Consider the following 15,911-nt stretch of genomic DNA (forward strand, 5'->3'; position numbering starts at 1 on the left):
TTAAAATTCACGGTTCATCTGCAACGGAAAACCACTAAAAAACCTAAAACTCCAAGGACTCGCACAGTAGGCCAACACGCCTACTATGCAAGGCCTTAAGAGCGCCTCCACCCGATCAGGGTGGAGGAAAAAAAATGGATATCGAAGTTCCGAAGAATCTCGGGATAACAGCAGTCTTCTTTTTTCAACCCTCTTGAATATTCATCGCAGCATCGTTCCCTGAAATGTTTAAAAAGCATTAGAAAGTAAAAAATATATAATGCCGTTTAAGTAGTTTTCACAAAATTGTTTTAAAATAAATTTTATTAAGTTCACATACTAACTCAAACAATTTACGTTATTGTCCTTGAGGAAAATACTTCTCTAAACAATTAAACAAAAAAAAAAATTCTTAAAAGCCTTGCTATAGCTAGTTGTGATGAACTAGATAAACAAAAGGAAAACTTAGTTTTACTGTATTGTTCCTACTGTAATAAACCACATTCCAACACGCAGGTCCTCGCCAAGAACCGATTAAGAAAAAATATACTAAAAATAAAATATTAATTCTGATTTTTACCACAATGTTTAGAGATCTACGGACACTTAACAGCAAAACTTACGCAAATAACACAAGCTTATGCATAAAGGAAAACACCAATTAACGAAATAGAGGTATTTCTATATAAGCATTCCGCATCGTTCGTCCCCGAGAATACGAAAGCCACTAGGAATTGGGGAGTCAAATGTATTTCGCAGTGTTTAGTAAGAGCCCCTGGGGGTTAATTACAGTCGTCCGAATATATACTTAAAATTCTTGTTCAGGAGTAAAACTGCATCGAAAAACCACAACTGCCATAGCCTAGGCCGCCGCGGAATAGTAATGTAGATATACCGAGATACTTAACTAAATCCGTAGGGACCACATGGACGTGTCTGTGTAGCACAAAAGACCGTCAACTACCTCAGCTGTCGTCACATCGAACTTCAAAAGTGAAAAAAATATAGAATACTGGATAAATCCTGCAAACTTGCCCGAGAAGTTTAAGCAGTGCTTCGTCTACAAAAAGCGCATTTAAAATAAATAGTCACGGACTCACGGTCCAAAGAACAGATTCAAACAATTCTGAACAGAAAGTTCTCAAAAATGTTGTACAGCCGCCTTGAAAATTCACGAAGTTGACATTAAATAAAATAGAAAAATCATAAAACCTTAAAAGGGTACTCAACTTCAATGTTAACTCGAAATACACAAGTGAAATGTGACCTTGTCAATTTTCTTCCAAATCTACGTTGGATTAGACAAACTGAAACGGATAACCGCCGAACCACTAATCGTACTGATACGTTTACCAGGCTACCAGCCACCTGTCAAAATGAAGGAAGACTCTGTCACCGAAAATCAGCTTTCGATGACGTCACCAGACAAGTGCACTGCGCAAAGGACCCTGGAACCGCATGAATTCAATAGTCGGTCGACACAAACTCACGTAAAGGAAACTAGCGTCTTCATTTGAGTCGTTCCAAAAATAACCTTGCCTGGCCCAAACCAGATTTTACGTCACGAATACCGATGTAGAAGAAAAATTGTTTAAACAAAAATCTAATTTACACGATAAAAATTATTTTGTGGATTTCGATTATGGTCCATTAATAATAATCATAAAAAAATCTTAAATCTGGATTTCAAGGAATCGATTCCAAAATAATTTCTGAGTGAAACTTCTGTCGGGTTCGAAAGAAATATCATTTTTAGCTGGTGTCTTCGAAAATCGACTTTTCATAATTGTAACAGTATTAACTGCTCAGTCATTCCTTATAAACCTGAAAACTTATGTCAAACAAATCCTTTTTAATCTCTCTCTCTCTCTCTCTCTCTCTCTCTCTCTCTCTCTCTCTCTCTCTCTCTCTCTCTCAGACGCAAGCTGGTTTTCCTCTCTCCATCATTGAGTTAAATTGAGGAAAATAGATCCAGTTGCCTTGTTGAGGAAGTGGGAGAAGTTAAACAAGCTATGATACGACTTCCTATATCACTTTTATGCTCACATTTCCTAAACTGCACATTTTACGCTCAAGCCCTATCGTCAACGACAAAATCTTTACGATCACTTACGTAACGATTTTAGGATATGGAGACTTTATTGTATGCTCAAGAAAAAAATGCCTGCTTCCCACTCCCCAATCTTGTATCCGTATTTCCTTACGGTGCGACATCTGTTGGGCGTTCCATTAGTTACTTGTTCAACTGCAACGGTGTTTCATAGTCAGCGAATTCAAAACTCTCTGGATGGCTAAGGGAACGGACTTTTGCGCACGATAGTACGTGCTTCATCCTTGTCTAATTTGCAGCGATCACAGATGGCCTGTAAACGTTGGCTCTTCCGCCATAATAAGCATTACCTTAATCGAAGACAAATGATTGCAACGGCCATTCATTGTATCATGAGAGCGTAAAATGAAACGAAAGTTGAAAAAATCCTCGAAATATAGCCTTAGTGATCTTCCATAGCGCAAATAATGATACACTTCTATTTGCAAGTTGTGGGTGAGTTTGTCTGTCTCAATATTGCTGTAACTGTAAATGGAACAAACCTACAAAAAAGAAGTATATCATATTTTGCGCCATGGAAGGTCACTAACGCTTCTATTGCCAGGTCTTTTGTTCTACTTTCGTTTCATTTCACGCTATCATGACACAATGAATGGCCGTAGCAGTAATCTATCTTCCACTGAGGTAACGTCTTATTATTGCGAAATTGGCAACATTCACAGGCCATCTGTGATCTCTGCAAACTAGGCAAGGAAGAAGCATTTACGGTATCATGGACATAAATAAATGTCACGATCACGGACATTTATTTCGGAAGCGAAACTCCTCGCAGACAAGATAACAGCAGAGAGGCATTGCTGATTCATGCTATACTTTTTAAACGTCATTTCTCGCGCTGGGATTTATGTAGAGAAAGAACATTGCTGATGAGATTCGCTCGTCATTGCTGCTCGAAGGTACAATGGGCGCATATTTCTGTTGGTGTACAAATAGATTAAGTATACCCATGTTAACATTTGTATTTGTGCACATGTATACGATTGAATATGCATGATTGCATATGTATATATATATATATATATATATATATATATATATATATATATATATATTATATATATATATATATATATATATATAAAGATATATGCCACGTTCCTAACTTTCGTGATTCAGTTATACATATATATATATTATATATATATATATATATATAATTATTATATATATATATATATATATAATATATATATATATATATATATATGAATTCTGTGAACCAGAAAGACTCAAGCGGCTGATCTCGTAGGAAGATGGATTGAGGTACAAATAAAAATATATATATATATATATATATATATATATATATATATATATATATATATATCTATATTTATTATTTGTGTGTGTGTGTGTTTGAGTGTAATGAAAAAACTTCTTCTTCTTCAAAATGGGTAGGAGAAACTTCAGCATATTAGGTCTCAGTTTTATTTGCATGTGGCAATTATTTATTCAGAATATGAAGACAATTCGTTTCGCAAACATTATGTGAGAATCATTGAAGGCAATGAATGCAGCAGAGGGCAAAACCACAAAAACTGAACATCCATTTTTCATAAACCTTCCTAAAAACATGTTACTAATTGGACCATTTATATTGATCATCAGTATACTTCAACTGAAATCAAAGTAAAACTCTGCTTTAGAACTACCGCAATAGAACAGGGTGCTTGTACTATTGTATTTTGAAGATAGAAAAATATTTATTGCCCAATATATATTTATCCATCTTGTGGGGGCATGTATGGGCTAGCCGTATTCTCCTTGCTGTGCACGGCACAGCAAGGAGAGTCAGTTGCAGCTTCCCGCTGGCAAGGATCACTTGTATCCAGTATTGTCCTGAACTATGTTTGGACTAATATAAGCTTCAAAGGTAAGCTATCTTTCTCTAGTCCTCACACACACACATTATATATATATATATATATATATATATATATATATAGATATATATATATATATAAGTCATATCACATTACCGTGATTCATATACATATATCAAGCTACAAATGTCCTTTAATATCTAATTCGCTCTACCTCGTAATTAATATATTTTCATATATGTTTAACCAAAGGGGAATTTTTCTCGATAATAGAATTGCCGGCCGACAGGTTCGTGCCCGTCAGCTGGCAATACTATTATCGAGAAAAAATTCCCCTTCGGTTAAACATATATGAAAATATATTAATTCCGAGGTAGAGCGAATTAGATATTAAATGGACATTTGTTGTTACAAACAAGTACATCATTCAATTTCCTATGAAAAATTCCCCTGGAGATGCGGGGTATCGATCCCCGTACCTCTCACATGCTAAGCGAGCGCTCTACCATTTGAGCTACATCCCCTGAAGGAATATTGAGGACGGTGGGAACCAGTTCGACGGCAGTGTAGATCGCGTGGGTTCCCAAGCAATTTTCCCCGGAATGCACTGGCACATAAAGTCACATAATCTTGTTGTTTGATGATCATGATAGAGCTGTAAGCATCTCGGCTAATTTGGGATCATTGTCAACATATTTGTACAGAGGCTTGGAGTTCAATAAATGCGTTACAAACTGAATTGGGAGATTATCAAGAATTGAATGCCATGAGTATTTATTTGAATCACAGGTTAAATATAAGAGAATGTATTTTAGAATAGGAGTAAATGTTAGCTGAGGGTTTACTATATGCAAATGTATCACACTGTATTCCTCTCGTTTTAAGAGTTTCCTCGTTTGTGGTATGACCAATAAACGTCAGGGATTGGTTTGTCTTCCAAATATTATATACATTGCAAATGCAGCTCATTATCTAACTGCTTAATCACAAGTAGTTTTCTGCTCCTGAAATTTCCCCGCTATCTTCCAGGCTGAAGGTTATCATTTTAGTTCTTAGGTGATTGGAAAGCATTTTAAAGAAGAACGTGTAGAACACAATAGCAAATTAAAAAGGAAATAAATACAAGGAACACAATAGCAAGTTAAAAAGGAAGTAAATACAACTGAGAGAGAGAGAGAGAGAGAGAGCTATAAGCAAAATTGCTACCAAGAGTTTTGTTGTACATCAGATTTCAGAAACCAGTTTCCCTCGGTCAAAAGTAGCTCTTTGAATATTTTGTAATTCGTATGTGTTGCTTATTTTATTCTTTTCCCACTAGCTTTTAAAAGCTGTTAAGTTTTCCATAAGATATATGGTTTTGTATTGGAGTAAAGGGGAATACCAAATGATATTCGAACAAGAACCGAGTTAAAATATTAATGACCTTGAGGTTTAAAATATGTTCAAATTTGTAGAGGAATCATTTCAGTGTCTGAAATATTCATGTTTTTTTTAGAGAACAGGATCAGGAGTGATTAAAATAGAACGGTTGATGGATTTAGAAGTTAAATTTTCGTTATTTTCAAAATAAAACTAATTTTTTTATCTAAACTTTTTATTTCATTTGGTGATGAAGATTTTCGTTGATTACTATTTTGTCGCTGTATACATAATATAGATGATTCTACACAATAAGGAAAAAGAACATAACATAAGACAAATCAAAGAAGCAAAAAGGAGGATGAATTTATGGTTAATTCTGAACAAGTATACGTTTTGAGAATATCAAGGTCATCAGACAAGTCTCCTTACAGCGAAGTCTGGGAGGATCAGATTACCTTACTTTTAGATTCTTATCTTCTAATTTAATCAGTGACCCAATATTCCCTTTTGTTGTCAATCAGAGCAACTGAATGGTTCTAAACGACGCATATTTAAAAAAAAAAATTACATTAAGCTTTGAATCTTCTATACATCCTAGATAAATATCGCATAAATTGAAACACAGGAATATTAATTCTCTATATCTCTTGACTATATTTAAGAAACTTTTTACAGCGTAACGCGTCGAAAAACACAGCGAATTGGACATTTTTTTAACATCAATTTGTTCCAAAATGTTAAACCCTTTTCAGAATAATTTGATAAAAATACTGGAGTAACTGGAGCTTCGGCAAATGAGTACCACAGATAGATGACTCACAGTGGAGCTCAGATACCTAATTTTCTTTCTCAGGTCATAAAAGATTGCTTTAAACCCAGATCCCTTGCAAGCAGAAGTCATTCTCAGGTCATAAACGATTGCTTCAAGTTCAATTTATTGCAAGCAAAGGTCGTTCTCATGTCATAAAAGATTCTTTAAACCCATTCAATTGCAAGCAAAGGTCGTTCTCAGGTCATAAAAGATTGCTTTCAACCCATTTTATTGCAAGCAAAGGTCGTTCTCAGGTCATAAAAGATTGCTATCAAACCTGTTCTATTGCAAGCAAAGGTCGTTCTCAGGTCATAAAAGATTGCTATCAAACCCGTTCTATTGCAAGCAAAGGTCGTTCTCAGGTCATAAAAGATTACTTTCAACCCATTCTATTGCAAGCAAAGGTCGTTCTCAGGTCATAAAAGATTGCTTTCAACCCATTCTATTGCAAGCAAATGTCGTTCTCAGGTCATAAAAGATTGCTTTCAACCCATTCTATTGCAAGCGAAGTTCGTTCTCAGATAAAAAAAGATTGCTTTCAACCCATTCTATTGCAAGCAAAGGTCGTTCTCAGGCCATAACAGATTGCTTTCAACCCATTCTATTGCAAGCAAAGGTCGTTCTCAGTTCATAAAAGATTGCTTTCAACCCATTCTATTGCAAGCAAAGGTCGTTCTCAGGTAATAAAATATTGCTATCAAACCCATTCTATTGCAAGCAAAGGTCGTTCTCAGGTCATAAAAGATTGCTTTCAACCCATTCTATTGCAAGCAAATGTCGTTCTCAGGTCATAAAAGATTGCTTTCAACCCATTCTATTGCAAGCAAAAGTCGTTCTCAGGTCATAAAAGATTGCTTTCAACCCATTCTATTGCAAGCAAATGTCGTTCTCAGGTCATAAAAGATTGCTTTCAACCCATTCTATTGCAAGCAAAGGTCGTTCTCAGGTCATAAAAGATTGCTTTCAACCCATTCTATTGCAAGCTTCAAAAAAGATTGCTTTCAACCCATTCTATTGCAAGCAAAGGTCGTTCTCAGGTCATAAAAGATTGCTTTCAACCCATTCTATTGACAGCAAAGGTCGTTCTCAGGTCATAAAAGATTGCTTTCAACCCATTCTGTTGCGAACAAAAGTTGTTCTCAGGTAATAAAAGATTGCTTTAAACCCATTCTATTGCAAGCAAAGGTCATTCTCAGGTCATAAAAGATTGCTTTAAACCCATTCTGTTGTGAGCAAAACTCGTTTTCAGGTCATAAAAGATTGCTTTAAACCCATTCTATTGCAAGCAAAGGACGTTCTCAGGTCATAAAAGATTACTTTAAACCCATTCTATTGCAAGCAAAAGTCGTTCTCTAGTCATAAACGATTGCTTTAAGTTCAATTTATTGCAAGCAGAGGTCGTTCAGGTCGTTCTCATGTCATAAAAGATTGCTTTAAACCCATTCTGTTGCAAACGAAAGTCGTTCTCATGTTATTAAAGATTGCTTTAAGTTCAATTTATTGCAAGCAAAAGTCTTTCTCTGGTCATAAAACATTCCTTTTAACCCATTCTGTTGCAAGCAAAAGTCGTTCTCAGGTCATAAAAGATTGCTTCAAACCCATTCTATTGCAAGCAAAAGTCGTTCCCTGGTCATAAGATTGCCTAAAACCCGTTGTGTTGTAAGCAAAAGTCGTTCTCAGGCCATGAAAAATTGTTTTATGTCCATATCTCTTACAAACAAAAATAGTTCTCAGGTCATGAAATCTTTTATTAAACCCATATCTCTTGCATGCAAAAGACGTTCTGGAGATGCGGGGTATCAATCCCCGTACCTCTCACATGCTAAGCGAGCGCTCTACCATTTGAGCTACATCCCCTGTGAGATGCTCAAGAATTAGTGGGAACAAGATTGGCAACATTGTCTGGTGTGCTCTGTTGCCAAATGTTTTCTCCTGATATACGACTGCATAAATATTTCCTTAGGGTTCAAAAATTACATTTGGATATAGTTCCTCTCCACCTATTCACTAGTGTTGTTACATGCTATAAAAAGATCTTATTTTTGGTGGCTTTTGCTGTAACATATAAATGACATATTGATCACCATCATATTAAGCATTATTTTGCCTGATGTAGTCATAGAATGCAATTATATTTACAAACCACTGCAATTTTTTCATCACAATTGTGAATATATTCTTCGTGATTAACACTGAAGTTTTGACCAGCATGTATTGCAGTTTCATTATTTCTCATGGGTTACACATTAAAAAGTATCAGGAACACTCATAACCCAATCTCATACATCTTGCTCTGTTGGGTATTGGTTAGATTACGTGCCATATTTTACAAGTAATTTCTGTAAATGACACAATGCTCCAAGCAATTCTTATGTTTTGTGATACATTAGCATTACAAGCATAACTTTCAGTTGACACCTCCTGAGTCAGCAGTATTCACTTGCAGTTCAAAATTTAAAGTGGATGTTTGGATTATGTAGTACCATGTAGAATGTTGTGTGCTAAATTGTCATTCCCTTGAAATTGCAAGCAAAATTCGGTCTCAGGTCATAAAAGATTGCTTTAAACCCATTCTGTTACAAGCATAAGTCGTTCTCAGGTCTTAAAAGATTGCTTTAAACCCAATCTATTGAAAGCAACAATCGTTCACTAGTCATAAATGATTGCTTTAAGCCATTCTTTTGCCTGCAAAAATCGTTCTCAGGTCATAAAAGATTGCTTTAACCCATTCTGTTGCAAGCGAAAGTCTTTCCCATGTCACTGAAGATTGCTTTAAGTTCAATTTATTCCAAGCAAAAGTCTTTCTCTGGTCATAAAACATTCCTTTAAACCCATTCTGTTGCAAACAAAAGTCGTTCTCAGGTCATAAAAGAATGCTTCAAACCCATTCTATTGCAAGCAAAAGTCATTCTCTGGTCGAATAATATTGCCTCAAACAAATTCTGTTGTAAGCAAAAGTCGTTCTAAGGCCATGAAATATTTTTGTATGTCCGTATCTCTTACAAACACAAGTGGTTTTCAGGTCATGAAATCTTTTATTAAACCCATATCTCTTGCATGCAAAAGACGTTCTGGAGATGCGGGGTATCGATCCCCGTACCTCTCACATGCTAAGCGAGCGCTCTACCATTTGAGCTACATCCCCTGTGAGATGCTCAAGAATTAGTGGGAACAAGATTGGCAACACTGTTTGGTGTGCTCTGTTGCCAAATGTTTTCTCCTGATATACGACTGCAGAAATATTTCCTTAGGGTTCAAAAATTACATTTGGATATAGTTCCTCTCCACCTATTCACTAGTGTTGTTACATGCTATAAAAAGATCTTATTTTTGGTGGCTTTTGCTGTAATATATAAATGACACATTGATCACCATCATATTAAGCATTATTTTGCCTGATGTAGTTATAGAATGCAATTATATTTACAAACCACTGCAATTTTTTCATCACAATTGTAAATATATTCTTCGTGATTAACAATGAAGTTTTGACCAGCATGTGCTGTAGTTTCATTATTTCTCATGAGTTACACATTAAAAAGTATCAAAAAAGACTCATACCCCAATCTCATACATCTTGCTCTGTTGGGTATTGGTTAGATTACGTGCCATATTTTACAAGTAATTTTCGTAAATGACACAATGCTCCAAGCAATTTTTATGTTCTGTGATACATTAGCATAACTTTCAGTTGACACCTCCTGAGTCAGCAGTGTTCACTTGCAGTTCAAAATTTGAAGTGGATGTTTGGATTATGTAGTACCATGTAGAATGTTGTGGGCTAAATTGTCATTCCCTTGAAATTGCAAGCAAAATTCGGTCTCAGGACATAAAAGATTGCCTTAAACCCATTTTGTTACAAGCATAAGTCGTTCTCAGGTCTTAAAAGATTGCTTTAAACCCAATCTATTGCAAGCCGAAATCGTTCTCTAGTCATAAAAGATTGCATTAATCCATTCTTTTGCATACAAAAGTCGTTCTCAGGTCATAAAAGATTGCTTTATCCCTTTCTATTGCAAGCAAAGGTCGTTCTCATGTCATTGAAGATTGCTTTAAGTTCAATTTATTGCAAGCAAAAGTCTTTCTCTGGTCATAAAACATTCCTTTAAACCCATTCTGTTGCAAGCAAAAGTCGTTCTCAGGTCATAAAAGATTGCTTCAAACCCATTCTGTTGCAAGCAAAAGTCGTTCTCTGGTCATATAATATTGCCTTAAACAAATTCTGTTGTAAGCAAAAGTCGTTCTAAGGCCATGAAAGATTGTTGTATGTCCGTATCTCTTACAAACACAAGTAGTTATCAGGTCACGAAATCTTTTATTAAACCCATATCTCTTGCATGCAAAAGACGTTCTGGAGATGCGGGGTATCGATCCCCGTACCTCTCACATGCTAAGCGAGCGCTCTACCATTTGAGCTACATCCCCTGTGAGATGCTCAAGAATTAGTGGGAACAAGATTGGCAACACTGTCTGGTGTGCTCTGTTGCCAAATGTTTTCTCCTGATATACAATAGCAGAAATATTTCCTTAGGGTTCAAAAATTACATTTGGATATAGTTCCTCTCCACCTATTCACTAGTATTGTTACATGCTATAAAAAGATCTTATTTTTGTTGGCTTTTGCTGTAACATATAAATGACACATTGATCACCATCATATTAAGCATTATTTTGCCTGATGTAGTCGTAGAATGCAAGTATACTTACAAACCACTGCAATTTTTTCATCACAATTGTGAATATATTCTTCGTGATTAACAATGAAGTTTTGACCAGCATGTGCTGCAGTTTCATTATTTCTCATGGGTTACACATTAAAAAGTATCAAAAAACACTCATACCCAAATCTCATACATCTTGCTCTGTTGGGTATTGGTTAGATTACGTGCCATATTTTGCAAGTAATTCTCGTTAATGACACAATGCTCCAAGCAATTTTTATGTTATGTAATACATTAGCATTACAAGCATAACTTTCAGTTGACACCTCCTGAGTCAGCAGTGTTCACTTGCAGTTCAATATTTGAAGTGGATGTTTGGATTATGTAGCACCATGCAGAATGTTGTGGGCTAAATTGTCATTCCCTTGAAATTGCAAGCAAAAGTCGGTCTCAGGTCATAAAAGATTGCTTTAAACCCATTCTGTTACAAGCAAAAGTCGTTCTCACGGTCATAAAAGATTGCTTTAAACCCATTCCATTGCAAGCAAAAGTCATTCTCAGGTCTTAAAAGATAGATTTAAACCCAATCTGTTGTAAGCAAATATCGTTCTCTAGTCATAAAAGATTGCTCTAACCCATTCTATTGCATGCAAAAGTCGTTCTCAGGTCATAAAAGATTGCTTTAAACCCATTCTATTGCAAGCAAAAGTCGTTTTCATGTCATTGAAGATTGCTTTAAGTTCAATTTATTGCAAGCAAAAGTCTTTTTCTGGTCATAAAACATTCCTTTAAACCCATTCTGTTGCAAGCAAAAGTCGTTCTCAGGTCATAAAAGATTGCTTCAAACCCATTCTATTGCAAGCAAAAGTCGTTCTCTGGTCATATAAGATTACCTTAAACCCATTCTGTTGTAAGCAAAAGTCGTTCTCAGGCCATGAAAGATTGTTTTATGTCCATATCTCTTACAAACAAAAGTTGTTATCAGGTCATGAAATCTTTTATTAAACCCATATCTCTTGCATGAAAAAGACGTTCTGGAGATGCGGGTTATCGATCCCCGTACCTCTCACATGCTAAGCGAGCGCTCTACCATTTGAGCTACATCCCCTGTGAGATGCTCAAGAATTAGTGGGAACAAGATTGGCAACACTGTCTGGTGTGCTCTGTTGCTAAATGTTTTCTCCTGATATACAATAGCAGAAATATTTCCTTAGGGTTCAAAAATTACATTTGGATATAGTTCCTCTCCACCTATTCACTAGTGTTGTTACATGCTATAAAAAGATCTTATTTTTGTTGGCTTTAGCTGTAACATATAAAAGACACATTGATCACCATCATATTAAGCATTATTTTGCCTGATGTAGTCATAGAATGCAATTACACTTACAAAACACTGCAATTTTTTTCATCACGATTGTGAATATATTCTTCGTGATTAACAATGAAGTTTTGACCAGCATGTGCTGCAGTTTCATTATTTCTCATGGGTTACACATTAAAAAGTATCAGGAACACTCATAGCCCAATCTCATACATCTTGTTCTGTTGGGTGTTGGTTAGATTACTTGCCATATTTTTCAAGTAATTTTGGCAACACTGTCTGGTGTGGTTTGTTGCACAATATTTTCTCCTGATACTCTTGGCTGATAGCAGAAATATTTCTTTATGGTTCAAAAGTTACTTCCATACTTCTTAACATTTATATGTTTTTCTTCTCCACCTATTCACTAGTGTTGTTTATACTTAGAAGTAAAGAAATACACAAATAAACATGAATTATTGATTATACACGCACATAGGTACTGAACACTAAACAGATTTTATATGCTATAAAAAATTTTATTGTGTTGGCTTTTGTTGAAACATATAACACAGTGATCACCATCATAGTATGCCTCATTTTTCATGATGTGGTCATGGAAAATATTTATGCTTACAAACCACTGCAGTTTTTTCATCACAATTATGAATCTGTTCTTCGTGATTAGCAATGAAGTTTTGAACAACATTGTGGTGGGATCACAAGCTTAAAATACAAGCAGGCAAAATCCCCCCCACATGGACTTAATCAATCCAGCTGCCAAACCCACCCTTTCCTCTTCACACTACAGAATACATGCAGGACAATTGACCTACACAAACCCAAAAACAAAAACTCTCAAAACACATGTTCTTACCCAACTCCAGATACTCCAGGCTATGCTGTGCTGTCCGCTGGTCGAGGTCGCTGAGACACTAACAAACACAAGACAAAACCAAAAACCATAACCACACAACTCAACAACATCACAACAACCAAGGACCACAACCCAACAACACAACACCAAAGGACCACAACCCCACAACTCAACAACACAACAACAAACAAGGAACACAACCACAACTCAACAACACAGCAAACAACAAGGAACTCAACCACAACTCAATAACACAGCAAACAACAAGGAACTCAACCACAACTCAACAACACAACAACAAACAAGGAACACAACCACAACAAAAGACCACTGCACAACCAACCACCAACACAAAAACAGCAACACAAAAAGGCAACACACACACCCACTAACAACACCAAGGGATCACAACAGCTCACCAATAACAACCCTCGACCATAAGAATTCACAAATAACTCAACAAAAATTCACAAGCACAACAACTCTAAAGCAACGATATCAACCTAATCAACTAAACAACAAAACACAAAACTCAACTGACTTTCAATGCCTTCACAGACCGCTGCCAACACTACTGACCATCACTGATTCTGACTAAAGACTCTAAATACACAGAACTCTAACACCTAACTCCAGCTGCAACAGCAGACAACCCAGAACTCACCAACAGCCAATTCAGTCGTTTACTATCAATACAGCAATTACACTCTCTATCTCTCTCTCTCACACACACACAGACGTTGTCAAATGGAACTACATAACTCCTCCATAACATGTGCTGCAGTTCCGTTATTTTTCATGGTTAAAAGTCGTCCTGGAGATGCGGGGTATCGATCCCCGTACCTCTCACATGCTAAGCGAGCGCTCTACCATTTGAGCTACATCCCCTGACAGTGTGACCAGGATTGGCAACACTGTCTCTTGCACTTGGTTGCCATTTATGCCTCTTGATGCTGTCGGTTCATAACAAGGATTATTTTTCCTCTCTTATTTCAATAAAATTATCACCATATTTTCATCAAATTCAAATGTTGCACCTTTCTATTAATTCATTTTTGTGAGTTATTTACGAAAGTAAGGAAATAGACAAAATTAAGATGTTCTGGTATAAACATTGAAAAGTATCAGAAACTTTCATACCCCAAGCTCATATATTTTGTTCTGTTGGGTATTTGTTAGATTATGTGCCATATTTTACAAGTAATTTTCGTTAATGACACAACACTCCAAGCAATTTTTATGTTATATAATACATTAGCATTACAAGCATAACTTTCAGTTGACACCTCCTGAGTCAGCAGTGTTCACTTGCAGTTCAAAATTTAAAGTGGATGTTTGGATTATGTAGTACCATGTAGAAAGTTGTGTGCTAAATTGCCATTCCCTTGAAATTCTGTTACCCTGCCAGTGCCATAAAACACTGATAGTACACTTTTTCTTAATATCATTTGGGGTATTTAGTAATAGCCTTAACTTAAAACTTGGGCTTTCATGAATAATATTTAATTATGAATAGAATCTCTGGCATAAGAACAACAAAGATGGTAACCAATGTTAATAACCAAAACACCAGTACATGTTTATGAATATTGCTTGCTTGTTTCTAATCTTTATCTCCATTTTAAAGTGAAAAAAACTATTCTGAATGTCTGCATTTTTTGAATTTTCAAATTTCTTGCATACAATTTTACAATTTTTTTCATATATTTTTCATAAATGGTATATGAATTGGAACTGCTAGATACAGTCCTGCTGACAATATTTAGGTAAACCTTCTTTAACATATATTATGTATAAGAAATGGATTGTTTTTCAAGAAAAATAGTAATGGATAATACCTTGTAACTTTAAAGAATTGAAATCTAACTTTCTAAAGAGACCAGAGGTGAATGAAAAATCTGGCAACTACAACAGTCATGTGACACAGGGCATAGCTTGAATGTCACAGTGATTGCTAGCATAAATAGAAGTTGTTTTGGAGATGCGGGGTATCGATCCCCGTACCTCTCACATGCTAAGCGAGCGCTCTACCATTTGAGCTACATCCCCTGTGGGAACATTTTAGATAGTGGGAACAAGATTGGCAACACTGTCTGTCGCACTTCCTTGCCAAATATTTCCCTTAATGCTACTGGCTCATAACCAGGACTTTTGTATTCTCATTATATAATTAATTTCATAATTCTTTAACTGTCAGTGCTGCTTATTTCCAGTATTACTTTTTAGAAACTTATGATAACATTGAAAATTGAGATGCATTTTTATACTCTTTCAAGGGTGCCAGACACTTTGATCAGCAATTATATCGCCCCACAAATAACAAAAACTGGCTTAAGGTTGGTAATGTTGATAATCCATTATGAGTCATTTTAGAGTCTGGCAAACCTCAAGTGAATGCTGCCAAATTCTCATTTCCTTGGATTTATTAATATATACCCTGTCAAGATCATAAATCCCCAAAGCCCTACTTTCTTTAATCCTAGTAGGGTTTCTGAAAATCACCCTGTCTTAAAATGTTATCTTTCTTGAATAATACTAGAGCACTGATGAAGTCTTTGGCAAACAAATAAATAAATAATGACCCAATGGTAACAGGATTAATGGGAATCAAATGAATCTTGATAGCTTCAAACTTATTTTGGATCTGTTGGGAAAATATTTTTCTGAAAGTATCATCCAATAAAAAAGGGAACTTAGCATAAGAATTCAGTTTAGGAACATTAAAATTTATAGTTTTTTTTTTTAGGGAGAAGTACTTGTCTAGACACTTTGCTCGCTTCTAGGCAAGTACTTCTCCCTAAAAACTACAAATTTTAATATTCTTAAACTGAATGTTTATGCTAAGTTCCCTTTTTTATTGGAAGATACTTGTAGAAAAACATTTTCCCAACATATCCAAAGTAAGTTTGGAGCTATTAAGGTTCATTTGATTCCCATTAATCCTGTTACCATTGGGTCATTATTCAAGTTTAAAGATCGTTAGTG

General features: G+C 35.6%; 5 non-coding genes across 5 annotated transcripts; all 5 read right to left on the reverse strand.

The window, feature by feature from the left end:
- Positions 1-4,363: 4,363 nt before the first annotated feature.
- On the reverse strand, positions 4,364-4,436 carry Trnaa-agc (transfer RNA alanine (anticodon AGC)). Its single transcript has one exon. It is a non-coding gene; the product is annotated as a tRNA-Ala (tRNA).
- Positions 4,437-9,157: 4,721 nt separating this feature from the next.
- Positions 9,158-9,230, reverse strand: Trnaa-agc (transfer RNA alanine (anticodon AGC)). The gene has a single exon. It is a non-coding gene; the product is annotated as a tRNA-Ala (tRNA).
- A 1,207-nt stretch (positions 9,231-10,437) lies between these two features.
- Positions 10,438-10,510, reverse strand: Trnaa-agc (transfer RNA alanine (anticodon AGC)). The gene has a single exon. It is a non-coding gene; the product is annotated as a tRNA-Ala (tRNA).
- A 3,231-nt stretch (positions 10,511-13,741) lies between these two features.
- Trnaa-agc (transfer RNA alanine (anticodon AGC)) lies at positions 13,742-13,814 on the reverse strand. The gene has a single exon. It is a non-coding gene; the product is annotated as a tRNA-Ala (tRNA).
- A 1,088-nt stretch (positions 13,815-14,902) lies between these two features.
- On the reverse strand, positions 14,903-14,975 carry Trnaa-agc (transfer RNA alanine (anticodon AGC)). The gene has a single exon. It is a non-coding gene; the product is annotated as a tRNA-Ala (tRNA).
- Between the last annotated feature and the right edge of the window lie 936 nt (positions 14,976-15,911).

The sequence above is a fragment of the Macrobrachium nipponense genome, chromosome 5 (genome assembly GCF_015104395.2).
Source record: "Macrobrachium nipponense isolate FS-2020 chromosome 5, ASM1510439v2, whole genome shotgun sequence".
Lineage (NCBI taxonomy): Eukaryota > Metazoa > Arthropoda > Malacostraca > Decapoda > Palaemonidae > Macrobrachium > Macrobrachium nipponense.